At 37.8% G+C, this 19194-nt stretch overlaps 1 protein-coding gene across 1 annotated transcript in view; it reads left to right on the forward strand.

Annotated features, from left to right (window-relative positions):
- The window catches only part of BLK (BLK proto-oncogene, Src family tyrosine kinase), a 961491-nt gene that overhangs the window by 607463 nt on the left and 334834 nt on the right, over positions 1–19194 (forward strand). The gene's annotated exons all lie outside the window — the stretch shown is intronic.

A 19194-nucleotide genomic window follows, 5' to 3' on the forward strand; every position in this document is an offset into this window, starting at 1 on the left:
AAGAACACAGTACAAGGATAAATAACATTTTTTAGTGATTAGAAATATACAGGGTACAATGTCATTATGGAGTCTGAATAAATGACAATAGAACAGCATATAAATGGATAACTTGTTGTGGACATTCAATGTAAACAATCATGATTCACAGTATACTATGTACAATATAAAGGAGACTATATATTTTGCCTTGTGAAAGTTTCTTAAGGAAGAAATATTGATTAATATACTTTGAAATAAAGATAAAGAAGTACAGTTGGTTTACTAATATTTCAGTAGATCTGGAAAAGGGGTATTCTAGTCATTAAACTCATTGATGCTGGTTTATGGTAGTATGAAGTTCTGATCACAAGGACAGATGTGATTATTAAGAAAGTGACTTTTAGGGTGATTTTGAAGGTTTTCATAGACTCAGTTTGTGTTATGGAGGGGGGTAGGGCATTCCATAGCTTTGCTGTGGAGTAAGAGTATAAGGGCCTATACAAGCCTAGCCATAACACTTTCCTGGCTATTTCTTCCTACAGTATTTATTTCCCTGGATCCCTGTCTAGCAGGGCGACTGACATGATCCCTGGGATGAATTTCCTTTCTGCCATCCAGTCATCAAGGTTCTTTTTGAAGAGGGCCAAGGAGGCACTCTGCTTGACATGTATGGGCAGTCTATTCCAGAGTATGGAGAGTCTCTGGGTCAGCAACCTATCCCTCCAGCATGTTTTGTTCATTGTGATGACAAGGTTTAGGTCCCTGGACTGTGTGGCTCTGATGGACTGGGATTTCTTTAAGTGTAGCATGTCCAACAGCTCTGGGTTTGACATGGCCTTGTATGTTAAGCAGAGATTGCTTCTGAATAGACAATATGCGACAGAGTATAGCTGGAGGTTTTTTAGTCAGTCAGCATAGGGCATCTGCTTTAGGCCATGGTATTCTTTTAGTGAGGTGCTTCTGTGGCCTTTCCAGTTATTGCAAATGTCTTGTGAGGTACATACCAAATGGGGCATTGTACTCTATGATGGGTCTAATGAGGGATGAGTACAGTGGGACAATAACTTCCTTTTTTCTGGATGAAAAGCCCTTAGTGATGAGGTGTGCCACATAGAAGGATTTCCTGACTGTTGTGGTGATGTGGTTATCGAAGGTGAGACCACTGTCCACCTGTGTTCCTAAGTCTCTTATGACACTTTCAGTGTTTAGTGTACTGCCACCTATGTGGTAATTCATGGGTACATGTTTTTTCCCAAAGGGGATAACTATACATTTCTTGGCATTGAGCTTGAGCTCATGGCTCTGGCACCAAGCACCTGTTTCTGTGAGGCCCTTTTGTAGAATATCCACATCATTTGGGGATTCAATAATGGCTTCCAGTTTGCAGTCATCTGCGAACTTTGTTAGCCAGAGTCCCTCAGTGTTGGCCTGTACTTCAGAGAAGTAATGCAAAACAAGAGCAGTCCCAGGACTGAACTCTGAGGTACTCCACTTGTCACTTGTCTGGAACTGGATTTGGTGTTGGCTACATTTACAGTGTGGGTTCTATCAGTAAGCTAGTTCCCAACGAGTGACATTGGGATTTATGCCCAGCTGTCAAATAAATTATCAAAGAATCAGACTGTAAAATCATTAGGCTTTTTAAAATGACAGTCACCAACACAGGAGATTCGGATACAAGAAACTTTACTAGTGTACACCAGGAGGCAGAAAACCATACAGTACAAGTATAGAATTCTGTCTAACATGATACAGGAAGTATGTCTCGTTATATACACTATACATTCAAGCTGTGCCCACCTTACTGACGTGGTCAGTCACAGGGCACCTACATCACTATAGTTCACAATATTCTATTCATAAGAAAGTGCTGAGGTTATACTTTTTAAAAGTTTTCCCATGAGAATAATACAGCCTTGCAAAGCACCCGGTCAGTTATAATGTCTTTCTGTAAATGTTATTCTTTCAAGGTTTCAGTCCTGCTTGAATACAATAGTCAGTTCAGTTCTTAATATGCTTCTTTGTTCTTCTCGCAACATTAACTTCTAGCAGCTGTGCTGATAATATTCACAAGGCCAACTATCTCAGAGGAAGGAAGAAAACATTCATTTTCCTGACCCAGCAGATAATCATTAGTGAAAAACATAAGCTTGCTGAGCTGGCTACTGCCAGGGTCAGAGTTCAATCACACTGCAGCTCCAAAGCTTCAAGCAATTACATGTAAGATCATTCTTACTGCCATATTGTAAAATAGAATAAAATGCATTACATACTATTTGCTTTTAAACTAGCACTTCATATATGTTTAAGTACATATTTTTCTAACATTCTCCCTCCTTTTAATACTTTTTATTCTATTCAGAAACATAAACAATATCATATCGTTCCCTAGCCTTCTCCTTTTAAGGACTTTTAACTAGGCAAGTCATTTAATCTATACTTCAGAAAAAGCATCATCTGAAATCAATCTTTCAATTTCAACATCTTGGTAAAAAGTTTCAGTAACAGATATATCAACAAAATCTTTGATTAATCTTTTCATGCAGGGAATTCCACAGCAAGCACATGCTCCTATTAGGAGTATACCCACACAAATAGCAATTAAAATGTTCATTAGGATGGAACCCCACCCCCCAAACAGATTCTGGAAAAAGTCCGTCAGTGGGTTTGGGCCTGGTTTAGTCATTGCTGATACTTGCTGAATTACCTCTAGGTGATTATTTGTCTCGTGACGATTCTCAGGGATAAAAGCACAGCATTCTTCTTCGTGTACCACCTCGTGCTGCTAGGGTGAAGTAAAGAGCCATTCGATTTTGTAGCACAACAGTTCTCATTGCATTCAGTTCATCAGTCACCAATTTTAGGGCGGAAAAAGTTGCATTACTCATTACTTCGAGAAGTCTCGACAGCTTCCTCAGCTCCCAGATCGATTTGACTGCTCCATAGGCTGGTAGTATTCCTGCCCAGGATATAACACTGTTACCCAAGTCCATATGAGTCAATTCACTTTTGTCTTTTACTGAATTATGGTCTCTCCAACCAGCTTCGATCTTCCCAACTGGATTCACAGGTTTCTTAACTGGACCTTCAGATTTTAGAGCTGTTTCCCTTACATTTTGTATCTTACCCAAAGGTAATTCTGCAGTATGTTTTATAGCTGGAACCAGATAACCCAAAAAACAACTGCCGGACCAATTCTCAGGTAACCATTTATATGCCTTTTTCCCACAAATAGAATCATTACTTTGGTACTAATACGTGTTATCCCTGCATGAAACATTTTCCTATCTTTAATAGACAATTGTTTAGTTAAGACTGGATTGTCACGTACTGCATTTAATGTAGTTTTCATTGAACTCAGATATGAATCATAGTTAGTATTACAAACAGTACCCCCACTTCTGACTTTAATGTAACATTTATAAGACATTGTTATATTACAATTACTTCAGCCCACCTGGAGGGTATCATTTTTGTAGAAACATACAACTCCTTTTTGTGTGACAGGTAAAAATAAAGCTATTTTGTCCTGTGATCTTACAGTTCCTGTATTAAAAAGCAAATTTTTCCAAGTCTCATTTATCCCCAGAGGGACAGCGGACATTAACAGTCCTCCATATGCTGTTGGTATAGCTGTACAAACCCAGCAATTTGAAATGTTCATAGTCTCTGCATACACACGTTTCATGGCCAGGTATGTGTTAAAATTTGGATGCCAGTCTATAGACAGTTTATCACATCTTCTCACTTTCACTCGTGTGGTTGAGTGCAGGAAAAAACCACAATAAGAGAAAAATTGTCACACTTATAGTCAACAAATGCACAGCTAACAAAATAATTATGCAGTAGTTCTGGGGTTGCTCTGCTTTTCTGTTTGCTTTACTTTTGGCCATTTTGCCCTTGTGTATCAGTCACAAAGTTCTTATCAAGTTGAAAGTTCTTTTACCGGTTTACAATGCGTCAAATGAACCCAGGACGTCCTCTCAGCTACTCTGACTGCAGTAGGCATTGCCAACAGGACCTGGTACGGACCTTCCCACTTTGGACTCACCCTTTTCGTCACCTTCAACCAGATCCAGGTACATGGTTCCAAAACTGCTTCTACCGGTTTGTTCTGTCTTTCATCTGAAAAAGAGTTAAACTGCAAAACAGATTTATTCATTAACAGTTTCTTTATATAATTAGCTAATGAACTGTCAGCCTCCTGCTCTGCAGGCATAAGAGCTTTCCACTGAGACACATAATATGCTCTCCCAAAAAAACATTTTAGAGGGAGTCAAACCCTTTACATTTATTTAATTCTAAGAAATCCATACAAATAGTGTGGAATGGTATAGGAAATGGTATAGGTGGTATAGGAAAACTTCCTTGCTTGGTTTTAAATGCTCCTTGTGCATGGTGCTTGTTACAAGTATGACAAGCTGCACAAAATTTTTCTGTATAATTTATGTATCCATATGTTTGGAATATTCAATTTACTAACTGTACCATCCCCCCTGTTGAGACATGGCACTGCCCATGGCTCAACAAAGCTGCATATCTAAATAAATTAGACGGCAATATCGGTTTTCTTTCTTTGGAAATGTACAGTCCATTCTCAAAAATTGCACCTCGTTTTACCCATTTTTGTTTTTCTGCTTTTGTAGTAAGCATCTGCATTGTTTTTAACATGTCTAAATCTAAAATCTCAGAGGGTTGTAATTCCTCATTTAAAAATAAAGTTTCTGAGTCTGAGGCTGCTTGCTTTGCAGCTGCATCAGCTCGTGCATTACCTTTTGAAATCTTATCCTGTTGTTTTGTATGAGCTACACATTTACAAATAGCTACTTTGGTAGGTAACTGAATAGATTCTAATAGCTCCAAAATAAATTGCGCATGATTAATAGGTTTTTTACTGGATGTAATCATTCCTCTATTTTTTTATTGTTGTGCAAATACATGTACTGTAGAAAAAGCATACTGACTGTCAGTATATATGTTTACACACTTGTTTTTTGCTAAAGTACATGCTCTCGTCAAAGCTATCAACTCTGCTGCTTGTGCAGATAAGTTGTGTGGTAAGGATTGAGCTTTCAAAATTTTAGTGTCTGTAACTACTGCATACCCCACCAGATTCTTTCCTGTAGGACCCCTTCTGCATGAGCCATCCACGTAATATGTCACCTCAGCATTATCCAAGGGCATATCTGTAAGATCTTGTCTAGGTAAAGCTAACTGTTCAATTTCCTGCAGGCAGCTGTGTGGTGTGCCCACTGCAGGAGTTGGAAGTAATGTCATACATCGTTTAATTGTCATATGAGGTTGGTTCAGCAGTATAGTTATACATGAAAGATGTCTAGCAGGAGAAAGGTATGCCATTTTCTCTTGCAGTAAAATTATTGCAACTGCATGAGGCACTCTCAATGTGAGAGGGTGGAATAACACCACTGAGGCCGAAGCCTGCACTGCCATTGCTGCTGCAACTACTGCTTGTACACAGTGAGGCAAAGATTGCACCACTGGGTTTAACTGTGATGAATAGTAAGCTATGGGGCATTGCTTATCCCCATGTTGTTGCGTCAATACTGATGTCATGTACCCTTGCTTACAATCTACGGTCTGAAAGAACCGTTTGTGATAATTTGGAAGTCCTAAAACTAATGAAGAAGCTATCAACTGCTTCAACCTGCAGAAAGCCATTTCTGCTTTTGTTGTCCATTGTAAAATATCTTGTACTGCCATTGGTGTCTTATATATCAAATCAGTCAGTGGAGCAGATTCCAAAGCATAATTTGGTACCCAGCTCCAACAAAAATTAGTTGTACCTAAGAAAGACATTATTTCTTTCTTAGTTGTTGGTTTGGGTGCTTGCAAAATTGCTGTTTTTTTTTCTTCATCTAGTATTCTACCTTCATTGGATGTCACATATCCCAAGTATCTAACTTGTTTTCTCCAAAGTTGTAACTTACTTTTGTTTATTTTGTGTCCTTGTATTGCTAAAAATTTTAATAATGCTACAGTATCCGCCCTGCACTGCTGCTGGGTGGTGGCTGCTAGCAAGATGTCATCTACATAAAGTAGAATTTGACTACCTCCCGGTGGGGTAAACCCTGCCAGGTTGCTAGCCATTTTTTGTGCAAATATTGTTGGGCTCTCACAATATCCCTGTGGTAGTCGAGTATATGTATACCTTTTACCCTGAAATGTAAATGCAAACCAATATTGACTATCAGGATGTATAGGTATTGAAAAGAAAGCATTGCTAATATTTACCACAGAGAAATACTTCTGTTGCGGTTTCAAATCATTCAACAAAGTATGTGGGTCTGGCACCGTAGGTGCTCTAGGTATTACTGCATTATTTACAGCTTGTAAATCTTGTACCATCCGCCATTCCCCGTTTGCTTTTTTAACAGGAAATAGGGGTGTATTACATGGTGAATCAGGAGATTCTACCAGTACTCCTTCTTTGAGTAATGCTGCTATTATAGGCTTAATTCCTACTTCTGCATCCTTTCTCAAAGGGTATTGTCTTTTCTGTGGTCTAAAAGCTGACTTTGGGGTAATTGTAACTGGTCCTGCTGTTTGAATAAGCCCTACATCTGACTTGCCTGTTGACCACAGAGTTGTTGGAATTTTACACAAAGCCTTTTCTTTTTCTTTTAATAAAAATGCTAATCAGCTGTCCTCACTAGATTGCAAGTGTACAGCTGTATGTGTCTGTGTCAACCAATTCAGTTTTTGTTTTTATATTCCTTGTCCTGACAGTTCTAAATCAGTCTGTTTCTCCCATCTTGTTACTTTTTTTCCTAAGTCTGCCCATTTAATACTTTTGTTTTTTTTGTCAAGCTGACATGTGGCAGTCTATTGAACTTATACAATTTCATGAATTCCTGAGGTAATGAACAGCTTACTACACTGTTTCCCTCAGTATCCCAATATAAAGTTCATAATATTCATCTGTTAGCAGGATTTTTGAACAATTCTTGCTCATATTCCTAATCAGGTCCCAGTGTGCTACAGTAGTATAGAGTACAATGTAACAAATGCTGCTGATCAGTGTCAAGGGAGGGTACCTTACTGATGGCTACATTCATCAGTTCTTCGGTTACTGCCCCTGGACCAGTCGTAACTGGGTCCTGGCTGTACCAATAATAGGCTTTGCCCTCCGATCGCACCACAAAAGCATCCATTTGTCTTTGTGCCTCCATACCCTGCATGGTAGGAACTACTGCTATGCCAAAAATCTGCATAAGGTCTCTCCCCAGTAAGTTTACTGGACATTTTGCAGAAACTACAATTTTATTTATTTATTTATTTATTTTATTTTATTTTACATTTGTTGACCGGGAAAATCCGACTGGATACATGTCCATTTTCAGCGGAGGCCCGGGGAGAAAAGCTCCACATTTAACAGTTGGTACATTGTTACATAGAAAAAACTGATGTTAAATTAAATTAAACAACAATTATAGAATTTATAAAAAAGAAGAAGCCAGAGATACAGGCGTTAATAGTTACATACATAAGTAGTTGATAAAAAGAGGGTAATTAGACGCAGAACAGATATATGAATTGAAGAAAAACACTTAGTCATGCATAAAAGATAATACAAGACTAAGGAGGTTCAGAGGAAGAGAAATACAAGGGAAAAAGGGAAAAGAAAAGAAGCTGACATGGTAGATTCCATGGGATTCTTTTGAGAGAAGAGAGGTGAGAGAAGTGAGTTAACTCAAGGCAGTTAGTCAGGGTGTGAGCATTGGCATAACCAGTGGGACTTGAAATATTGGAATAGACTTTTTAAAGTATGATAGAGAGGTATTTGTGGTAATACTGGTGGGAAGGGAGTTCCATATATTAGCAGTAGTGTTAGCAAATAGAGCATCTCCACTTGCATTGTTGGATTTAACGTTTTGAATAAGTATTCTGTTTGAGGAGCGTAGGCTATTTAGGTTAGTATAAGGAATGACTAGGCTCTTTAGAGCAGGGGTTTTCTCAGGATGGGTAAGTATTTTATATGCCTCAGTAAGTTGAGACAACTGAAGGAGGTTAGGGAGTTCTATCCATCCAAGGTCTTTTAGGTTATTACAGTGGTGTGTTCTATATGGTGAACCATTTGCAAATCTGGCAATGTGATTATATGAACATGAGAGTTTATTTAGCTCAGTTTTATTCAGCTTAGTGAACATTGGGGATGCATATAGAAGTGTGGATAATAAGTGGAGTACGGGCAATAGTTGTTTTGCCATAGGTGTTAGAAAGGCTTTGATTCTATATAATGATCCTAGTTTCCTGTTGACAGTTTTGATAGTAAGATTAATATGTATGTCATATTTAAGTTTATTGTCTATGGTAACTCCTAGTAGTTTAGTATGGGGGTCAGGTGTTATAATTGTGCCATTATTTGAGTGTATACTAAAGTCTATGAAGGGCAGTTTCTGGGTAGGGTGAAAAGAAGCAGTTTGGTTTTTTTGGGATTAAGAAGTAGCTGTCTTCCTGTTAGCCAGTTTTCAACAGCTGTAAAGCAGGATTGAGTTTTAGCTAATAGATTGTCTAAAGAGGTGTCCGAACAGACTAAGGTCGAATCATCAGCATATTGTATACAGGTTGCGTTAGGGATGGCTTTGTGTAGGTCGTTAATAAAGATTGAGAAGAGAAGTGGACCCAGTATGGATCCTTGTGGCACACCTATGGTATTTGGTAGGAGACTGGAAAGTTGATTTTGCCAGAGTATTGCTTGTTTCCTATCAGAGAGGTAAGCTTGAAACCAGTCTAAAGTTAGCTTGTCAAGCTGTAAAGTTTTTAGAGTATTATGAAGTAGTTGGTGGTTAACCATGTCAAAGGCCTTTGAAAGATCCAGAAAGAGAGCAGATTATATTATTTTGTTATTACAGTTGCAATTTATAGTATCAGTAAAAGAGAGTAGTGCAGTAGTTGTGCTGTGGTTGGGTCAAAATCCGTGTTGTGAGTTTGTCAGTAGTTTGTTCTGGGTTAGATAGTAAAGTAGTTGTTTATGTATACATTTTTCCATGATTCTGGCAAGAGGGGACATTATGGCTATTGGTCTATAGTTGGACAGTTCAGTGGAAGAGCCACCTTTATGAAGAGGTATAACATGGGATGTTTTCCAAATTATCGGGATGGAAGATTCCAGGATGGTACGATTTATAAGTATTGATATGGGGTAGGCTATTACATTTGCGGCTTTCTGTAAGTATTCAGCTGGGAGAAGGTCAGCGGAGGGGGTAGTAGGTTTAAGTTTTTGTAATAAGGATCTTATGCTAGTTGTTGGGACAGGTTGTAGAGTGAAAGTGGGTCTAGTTTCTGGAATATCCTCTGTCACAGGACTGTATTTAGCAGATAGTTGGTTAGCTAAGGTTTGTATAGTACTCGTGAAGAATGAGTTAAAGGTGTTAGCTACTTCTAATGGAGTTTTATCTGATACCGTTTCTGGGGTGGGAGTTGAAGACTTGCCTGGGCGTAAGAGGTTGTTAAGACCTGCCCAAAATTTTTGCGGGTTGTTTTGGTGTTTGTTTTGTAGTTGGCAGTAGTAACTTTTTTTGTCAGCTAGTATTGCTTTTTTTTGTGTCATTTCTTTTTTGCTGAAATATGATGCAGTCTCGGGATAATTTAGTTGCACGCCAGGTTTCCCAGGATTTGTTTCTATTTTTAATTTTAGATTTGGTTTCCTTTGTAAGCCAGGGTGCAATGTTTACTTTTTTGGGTCATACCTGAAACAGGATCAGTTATTGCTATATCATGGGAAAGTGGTTCCCTATATAGCTGCCCATTTGCTGCTTTTACTAATATAGTCAGGTGATTCAGAGTGTTCTGGCAACTTTGAAGGGTGTATCAAAGTTCGTGACGCTCCTGAATCACACAAGAATTTCACTTCCCTTCCTTCCACTAGAAGTGTAACTTCTGGTTTTGTGTCTGCTAAATAGAGCTCCAAGCTCAACAATGCTAAGTCTAAAACTTCACTTTTTTCATCCTTTACATCTGTTTGTACTTCCTCTATTCCCTCGACTACATTTACATTTTCTTTTTGTTTATTAACCTTTCCTGATGATTTTTGATTGTTATCACTATCATATAGTCAGTCCTCATCTCCTTTATCTTCTGTCATTGCTTTCTTATTTTGTTTACAGTCCCTAGCTAGATGCCCTTTTTACCTGACTGTAATACAAATACTTCAGCTCCGTCTTCAGCAGTGAAGACTTGTGCCTTTTTTTTCTTTTTACTATTAAAGTGTCTTTCAGCATGTCTAGCATACTCAAGTAAGGCTTGTAGCCTGCTTGTTCGGTGATCTATCATATGCCTTGTAATAAAGCTACTGATAGGGGCAATGCAACCTTTTAAAAATGCATTTTTTTAATTGTTGTTTAAAGCATTCTAATAATCTAGCAAAATATCCATCTATTGTCTCATTTTCCTGTTGTATGCATTGATTAATGCAAGTCCAGTCTGCTCTAAGTTTTTATTTCTCAGAGATTCTGTCTGTCAGACCTTTCACTCTGTTGTCTAAAAATGTTTTTGAATTTTTAAGCTTCTGTTTTTCTACGATTTGCTTCCTCAATCCACCTGTGTGCTTGAGGTATGCCTAGTTGGTGCTGCTTTTTTGCCTGACCTCCTGCATCAGATTTAAGCTGTTTAAGGAGTTTAACTAGTGTAAGTTTATCTAGTTTACCATCAAATTCATATTTGTTAACACATTTTGTATAATACCTAACATATCAGCATGCTGTAATTGCATGTATTTTGTCTCTTTGGTTAGGGGCGGATCTTGCAAGGTTTTAGTGCACTGATTTCCCATTTCTTAAAAAAAGACTGTTACGTAACCCTTTTCTTACCACGTGGTATCTTCTTCCCTCTGTTCAGTCCTGTCTAGAATGACTGTCTACTTTATTCTGTTTTCCTGATCTATGACCAAATATACAGTACTGCAATTCGTTCCTGATCTGCTAAAACAAATCTTAGTAACAATATACTGTAACCTGGTACCTGATCTAAAACAAAAGTAAAGAGGGAAATTCTTCCTACCTGAGTCTCCTGGTGATGAAAGTGTTCAAATTCCGCTCTTCGGCCACAGATCAGAAAGTGGACAGCCTATTTACACACAACAATGCAGTCGGAGGTCTTTTCACTCAAGAAGAACCATTTTGGCAACTTCTCCTGCGCAGATTTATTACCAACCATACACTCTGACCTGTAGCTTACCAAGGGAATTCCGTCACGAAAGGACCAAACTGTCAAATAAATTATCAAAGAATCAGACTGTAAAATCATTAGGCTTTCTAAAATGACAGTCACCAACACAGGAGATTCAGATACAAGAAACTTTACTAGTGTACACCAGGAGGCAGAAAACCATACAGTACAAGTACAGAATTCTGTCTAACATGATACAGGAAGTATGTCTCGTTATATACACTATACATTCAAGCTGTGCCCACCTTACCGACGTGGTCAGTCACAGGGCACCTACATCACTATAGTCCACAATATTCTATTCATAAGAAAGTGCTGAGGTTATACTTTTTAAAAGTTTTCCCATGAGAATAATACAGCCTTGCAAAGCACCCGGTCAGTTATAATGTTTTTCTGTAAATGTTATTCTTTCAAGGTTTCAGTCTTGCTCGAATACAATAGTCAGTTCAGTTCTTAATATGCTTCTTTGTTCTTCTCGCAACATTAACTTCTAGCAGCTGTGCTGATAATATTCACAAGGCCAACTATCTCAGAGGAAGGAAGAAAACATTCATTTTCCTGACCCAGCAGATAATCATTAGTGAAAAACATAAGCTTGCTGAGCTGGCTACTGCCAGGGTCAGAGTTCAATCACACTGCAGCTCCAAAGCTTCAAGCAATTACATGTAAGATCATTCTTACTGCCATATTGTAAAATAGAATAAAATGCATTACATACTATTTGCTTTTAAACTAGCACTTCATATATGTTTAAGTACATATTTTTCTAACACCAGCTTAGTAATTTTATATATGATTCCAAAGTGGGGGATGGTGTTGAAGGCCTTGGCGAGGTCCAGATAGGCTGTGTGGACTGCCTTACCCTCATCCACAGCTCTGGAGACTGATTCTAAGAAGTCAGTCAGGTTCAGGAGAGACAATCAGTCCTTCACAAACCGAAACTGGGTGGGGTCCAGTGTTTGAAGTTTGCCAATGTCTTTGTTTATAAGTTCAATGATAATACATTCCATGGCCTTGCAGATCAGGATCGTCAGACTGATGGGACGGTAGTTCCCAGGATCCAAGGTGGATCCGCCCTTGTGGAGTAGGATAACTGTAGATGTGCGCCATTCAGTGGGCACAAAGCCTGAGGTGAGGCTATGATTAAACATGACACTTAGGTGAGGTGCCAGTTCGTTTTGTAGTTCATGTAATGCACAGTCCGGGATGTCGTCTGGTCCCATGGATGCTGTAGTCTTAGCTTTGGAGAGTGTGTTTTTTACCTGTGTGGCCATGATTGCCAGAAATTGGCAATTATTCTGTATTGAGATGGCTACTTTAGGGGGTGAGAGGGGGTTAAGTTGGCACTGAATCATTCTGCCAGGATATTGGCAATGTCTTTGGGATCAGTATATTTAATGCCATTCTGTTGTAGCTCAGATCAGATCTGAGCATTGCCATTTAGAGTCTTGACATAGCTATAGAATGCCTTGTGGTTGTCTTTGGAATCTTTGGCAATTTTATTTTGATAACTAGCTTTGGAGGATTTTATGAGGGATCTTACCTTCTTACTGAGGCTGGTAAGGGAGTTTTTTGCATCCTGGGATTTTTCTCTTTTCTGCAATAGTTTCTTCCTTCTGTTATATAGTTTGTTTATGACAGGGGACCACCAGATTGGCTTCCTTTTTTTGGACGAGAGCATCTTGGTTCTATTTGGGATGGCACGATTCATGCATGAGTGGATGTACTCGTACAGTGCTTTAGTGTAAGATTTGGCAGTCGAACTTTCAGTTCACATCTGCATGAGTGCCATGAAGTTTGTCACTTCTGACTTGAGTAGCATGAAGTTGGCTTTGGAGAAGTTTTTTACGGATGTTTCCTTACTGAGGGGTGGAGGTGGGATGTGGATGTCAAAGGTGATTAGCTTATGGTCAGACCTAACCAACGAGGGGTGACCACTGGTGTGGAGCATAGATTTCCCATGTTGGTAATGACCAGGTCCAGGATATTGGTGCCTCAATGTGTGAGTGCGGTTTTGCGGTCCAGAGGCAAATTTTGCAGTTTTGTAATAGCATGATTGTAGTTTATTGCTTAAGAATGTGTGAATGTTGGTATAGATGGGAGAACCATAGAGGAGTGAGGGGAAGTAGGAGGGAATTTTCCAGTTTTATTTTTCTGGGTTTATCCATGTACAGTTTGTCTATATAATTTACCTAGTTTTGAATGCGTTTTTTTTTTGATTGTGTTAAGATGTGTTGTTCTAATGATAGTTTATCATCTGTAGTTATGCCCAGAAGTTTGTCTGTTTTCACTTCTTCAGTTTCAGTATTATTTAGGGAGTAGATTTTGAAGTCCTGTGGAGGTGGTTTGGATGAGAATATTAGTAGTCTGGAAATTCTGGGATTTAATAGTAGTTAAACTTTGTTTAACCATGTTTCTATGTCTGAGAATGTGTTTTGTGTTATTTTGAGGAGATATGGGAAGTTGCTGGCCAAGAATATAACAGTAGCATCATCAGCATACTGGATGAGAGAACTATATAGGGAGACAGTATGGAGATTATTTATAAATACATTAAAAAGTAACAGTCCAAGAATGGAGCCCTGGGGAATGCCTTCTTTACTAAACAGATAACCAGATTGATTGTTTTGCTATCTGACAGATTGTTGTCTATCATTCAGGTAGCTAGTAAACCAGGTAATGGTATGTTCCGTACATCCTAATGTTTCTAATTGGTGGATTTGTTAGGTATGTGATACAGTGTTGAAAGCTTTGGATAGGTCTAATAAAACTACTGATGTCAGTAGACAAGAGTTCAAAGCTTTGTTCAGAGTATTAGTGAAATAAAATTAAGCTGTAATAGTACTTGTGCAGGGTGGAAACCATGTTGGGTTTGGGCTAAGAAATCATTGTCTGTGAGGTATTTTAATAGTTGGGTATGTATACACTTCTCTAATATTTTAGATAATGGTACAAACACAAATTACCAGCAACAGTCCAAAGATCATCCAGAAACGAAAAGTCAATGAAGCAAAAAAATCCAGATGACCACCACGGCTTAAAACAGGTTTATTCAGACATGCACTTTCACGTAGAACAAGCCGCATTTTCTCAAGTCTTCAGTAAAACAGTAAAATTCCCTACACATTTTATATCAAAAAGCACTATCAATTAATCAATTAAATACATCATTAAAATAAATTCAACCCTTAAAATACATCAATTAAGTCTTCAGCTAGTGTTACATCTTATTTAAATGAGCGAGCTTCTAGCTCAGGTTTAATGCAGACATAGTTGTTCAGCCCAGGGTATACATGAGCTTGCAGTTTTGATATCCACTTTAATTCAATTCTTTCAAATAAATTGTTTAAATTACTTCCTCTTGTCATTATTAACATTTTGTAGGACTCTAAACCTAAATTATGTGAAGGGAATTCCATTGTATGCTTAGCTAAAGCATTTAATGTGTTCTTATTTTGCTGATAGATTCTGTCTCTGAGCTGTTTCTGTGTTTTCCCTATATAGAAACATGTACATCCTGTGCACTCTGCCATGTATATTAAGCGAGTTGTTCTACAGGTAGTATAGCATCTAGGCTGAAATATGAAGGACAAAATGGGGTGTTTAAATTCCTGTACAGAAGCAACATATTGACACACTTTGTACTTATTGCAAGGATATGTTCCAAGCCTCAGTGGGGACACTATTCTTTAGCCGATCGTTACAAAGTAACTGTTTTAAATTGCTCTTGTTCTTATATGCAAAACTGGGTATTCTACCTGTAACATTTTCTGTTTCCTTATCAGTTATCAGGAAATGCCAGTTGTTCTTTATTATATCACAAACCTTGCTAGTATCACTTGCATACTTAGTAACAAAACGTACTTTGTCATTATGCTTGAGGTTCCTTTTTACAGTTGCATTCACTGCTGGCTTTACACTGATAGAATGAATTCCTTTACTGTTAGCAGCAGTTTCATTTGTTACAGTTTGAAACACAGTTTTATCATACCTTCTCTCCAGAAATATTTTTCCAAGTAGTAAACTTCTTTCTCTTTATCAGTTTGCACATTGCATATATTGCTAGCTCTAGTTAATTGCCCTTTGATAACATTTGGGAATATGTGCTTAGGATGCATGCTATTACGAACTAAGAGACTATTTTTCCAACAGATTTTTCTAAAGAGCCTGGTGTTGATTTTACCCAAACTGAGATGTGAGAGAATGGAAATGGGTCGATAGTTTGTTAAATTGTTAGTATTTCCACCCTTATGCAATGGGGTTACGATAGATTTCTTCCAAATTTGAGGAATTATAGACTCAGAGATGGGTTTATTAATTAGAATGCTAATGGGGTAGGCTAAAGCATTTGCACCAAGTTTCAGTTATTCAGTGGGGTGGTTATCAGCAGATAGAGAGCATGGTCTATGGTTAGATAGCAATTTAAATATTAGAGAGGTAGGTACCAGTTTTAGGGGGAACTTTGGAGTTTCTCGGGTATTGCTAGTGTTTTCTTTGTGAAGTGAGGGATGTAGGTTGGGATTCTCATAAATAGAGCTTGAATTACTTGTCATATTGTTAGGGGGATTGCTTATTATTTGGGGGGGTTGTTAACAAGTTTGAGAATGGTGTCTATAAAGTGGGTATTAAAAATGTGGGCTATTTATTCTGGATCTTTGTTAGGATATGGTGATGGGTTTTGTGTGGTCCCAGGATTAAAGAGTTAGGTGACTGATTTCAAAACATTTTTTGGGTTGTTTCTCTGACTAGATATTTTTTGTGAAACAGTTTCTTTTGTCATTTTTTACTAATGCCTTAGCTTTGTTGCAAAGTTGTTTTAAATAGATTTCATTTGCTTGGATTTTGTTTTTACTCCATTGTTTCCAGGCCTGGTCTCTGGAGAGAAGAATTTGTTTTGTAGGTTTTGTGAGCCAAGGAGCATGAGTTTTATTTTTTTAACCTAATGGGGGCTAAGGTATTTAATGTGTCAAGGAAGATCTTATTAAAATAGAATACAGCTTCTGCTAATGGTAACTTTTTTAGTGCGTCCAGTTCTGAGCTTTTAGAGAGTTGTTGAAAGTTATTTGGTTGAAGTTAGTTAGATTTCTAGCTAATCTATATCTGTGTGGTTTGGGTATTTTAGTTTGGGTTCCAAGTGTATAGGCTGATAATTTGTCACTTTAGATGTTAGGGAGAGTACCGGTATTAGAGTATTTGTGTAGTCTGATACAAGAATCCAGTCTAGGGTGGCCTCTGGTTGTTTGTTTGGTATTCGTGTGTGGCCTGAAACAGGTTGTGTATACTTATGGAGATTAATATAGTTATCTGGGGATTTTGACATTACATTTTGCCAATTAATGTTAGTATTGGCTAAAATGATAGTTTCACAGGATATATTTTTAGTGGTCCAAGTTTTCAAGCATAATGATGTTTTGGCCTGGTGGAATATATATTACTGCTATGCACATGTGTTTACTGTTGTTAATGTGTAGTGATGCCAGTAAGATTTCGTTGTTATCGATGGTTGGGATGGTTTTGCAGAATGATGAAATGGTTAAAGAGCTGTGATAGATTAAAGCTACTCACCCCCCCCTTCTTTAGAATTCTGTCTTTTCATAGGATACTAGAACCAGTTCGAACTATTAGTATAAGTAATATACTAATATTAGAATAAGTAATCTTTTAACAAATTATAAAGATAATCTTAGGCCTTAAACAGTTGTCCTATATGGACAGACTCCAAAAACTCCAGCTATTCTCTGTCTCATATCGCCTACTTAGAGGCGAACTCTGCTTGACTTGCAAAGCCATGTCTGACCCAGCTCTGTTAGAAATGCTACATCTAAAGAAAGCTCAATCCCTCCACACCACATTTTCCATAGACCTCAACCTCATTACCACAATCAACAGAACATGTTGGAAGGACAGGTTCATAACCCAGAGACTGCCCATGTTATGGAATACACTTTCCATACATTTCAAACAGAGCACCTCACTAGCTGTCTTCAAGAGAAATCTTGATGAGTGGACGGGAAATAGAAAATTCACCCTGGGGATCACTCCAGTGGCTCTACTCGACAGAGGCACTGGGAATTATTGCTGGGTGGCACGATGTCAGGGTAATCCTATGGGCTAGGCTTGTAAAGGCTCCAGGGCATTAGCCTAGTACACACCTATGAACCAATTAATACTGTATTCAGATAAGAGTATGTGTAATTATTTTATAGTTTGTGAATATCCTTTATTCAGTCTGAGGAAAAGGTATCATTTGTCAGTTATAATTCATGGCAACAGCTATTGTTTTCTACACTCTACTGGAACAGATAATAACGTTTTCCAGAAATGAGTGAAAAGCTATATGAAGTATATTATTCTAGCACAGCATTTCTAAAAAAAAAGTGATGCCAGCTTCCCTATGAAGGATTGAGCAGATTTACTATGTGTCGTTTAAGATACAACTTCATAAAACACAAACGTGTCAAAATGGCTCATATTGCATTTGCAAGAACTCAGGTAGTCTGCAATTCATATTTTAGGCACAGAAGCTCAGGCAAAATATGAGAGAATGCAAAAATGCTATAATATAATTTTTTGGCAAGGAGTCAGGCCTCTGTCTTGTGGGGCACAATACCTCTCATACCACCAAAATGTTATTATTCCAATTCTGAGTATTCTTCACTTCAGTTATGAGCTTTGATCACAAACTATATAGAAAAACACAAGCAACCACACCTCCCTCATACCAATTGCAACCAAAGATAAGATGTGAGTTACACAGCTTAAGCTATTACACTTGAGTAAATGTGATGTGAACCCAGATGATGCAAACAATGGTCTGTAAGCTGGCCTGATAATGTTAGAGAGAAAATTCAAACAGGTCCAAAAATGTAGTGGGTTTAAACATTCACTTTTAAGCAATGCTTTTATGCTTGTATTATGCTATGTGCTTAGGAATATATCATGGTATTTATATATTTGATTTGAAATGGATGATGAATGCAAGAATTCAGTTATTTTTAATGTGTGTCTGTGTGCATGCATATGATGGTGGTTGGATCCACTTTTTAAACTGAATAAGTGATTCCTAACTATTCATACGAGACTATTCTCATGTTATAAAGAACAAAATATATTTTTATCTATTTTTTATTTATTGACATTCGCTTACCAGGAAAGTCCAATGCAGAAAAGCTGTAAAGTATTACAAAAACATTTTCAGACAATAATTTTACAATCTTCAAAAATAATACAAAACATGTACAGTTTAAATAATTATACCAACTTAGATATAATATGAAAACATTGATTGAGAACAGATACAACTTGCATAACAAAGATTTAGTATTTAAAGAAATTTTAACCAATTTACAGAGAAATTAAAGGTAAGTTATGACATTACAAACAGGAATTACAATATGAAGTGAGAAAAAAACATGATTATAACAAATTTAGAAAGAGACTCATGGGAGATAAATTGATTAAAGTAAGGAAGAGAGTGAAGAAGGGAGAATAAGGAGGTATAATGCATTAATAGGTACTTTTTCATATTTAGGGATATAGTTTATCCTGGGGTTATCTGCGGTGGTGATGCAACGGTAGCATTGTTGCCTCACAGCAAGACATTGTCCTGTTCGATTCTCAGCTAGAGCATCTTCTGTGGAACATGCATGAATGGGCGTACCTTCATTAAAGGTTGTGCATTAGGGCCGGCAACTCAGCATGTAAAAATCAACTGCCAATCATTAGCGGACCGGAGTTCCGCTGTGGCGACCCCTAACTGGGAAAAGCCGAAAGACACAACAACAAGTTTATCCTGGGGTTGAGCAACAAAAGAAGCAGATTGTTGCTTGGATGTCTTTAATGATGGTTTTAAATGACTGGAGGTAGGGTATTAACTTGATGAATGTAGGTAGGGAGTTCCAGGCCTTAGCAACATGGTATGATTACATACCATAGGATCATAGGATCATAGGAGGTTACTAGTCTAATGGCCTTGGGGCCCTTACAAGCCTAGTCAAGAGTTTATCCCCAAAAAGGAAACCTTAG

This window comes from Protopterus annectens, chromosome 2.part1, assembly GCF_019279795.1.
Source record: "Protopterus annectens isolate FY-2018-M chromosome 2.part1, PAN1.0, whole genome shotgun sequence".
Classification (NCBI taxonomy): Eukaryota; Metazoa; Chordata; order Ceratodontiformes; family Protopteridae; genus Protopterus; species Protopterus annectens.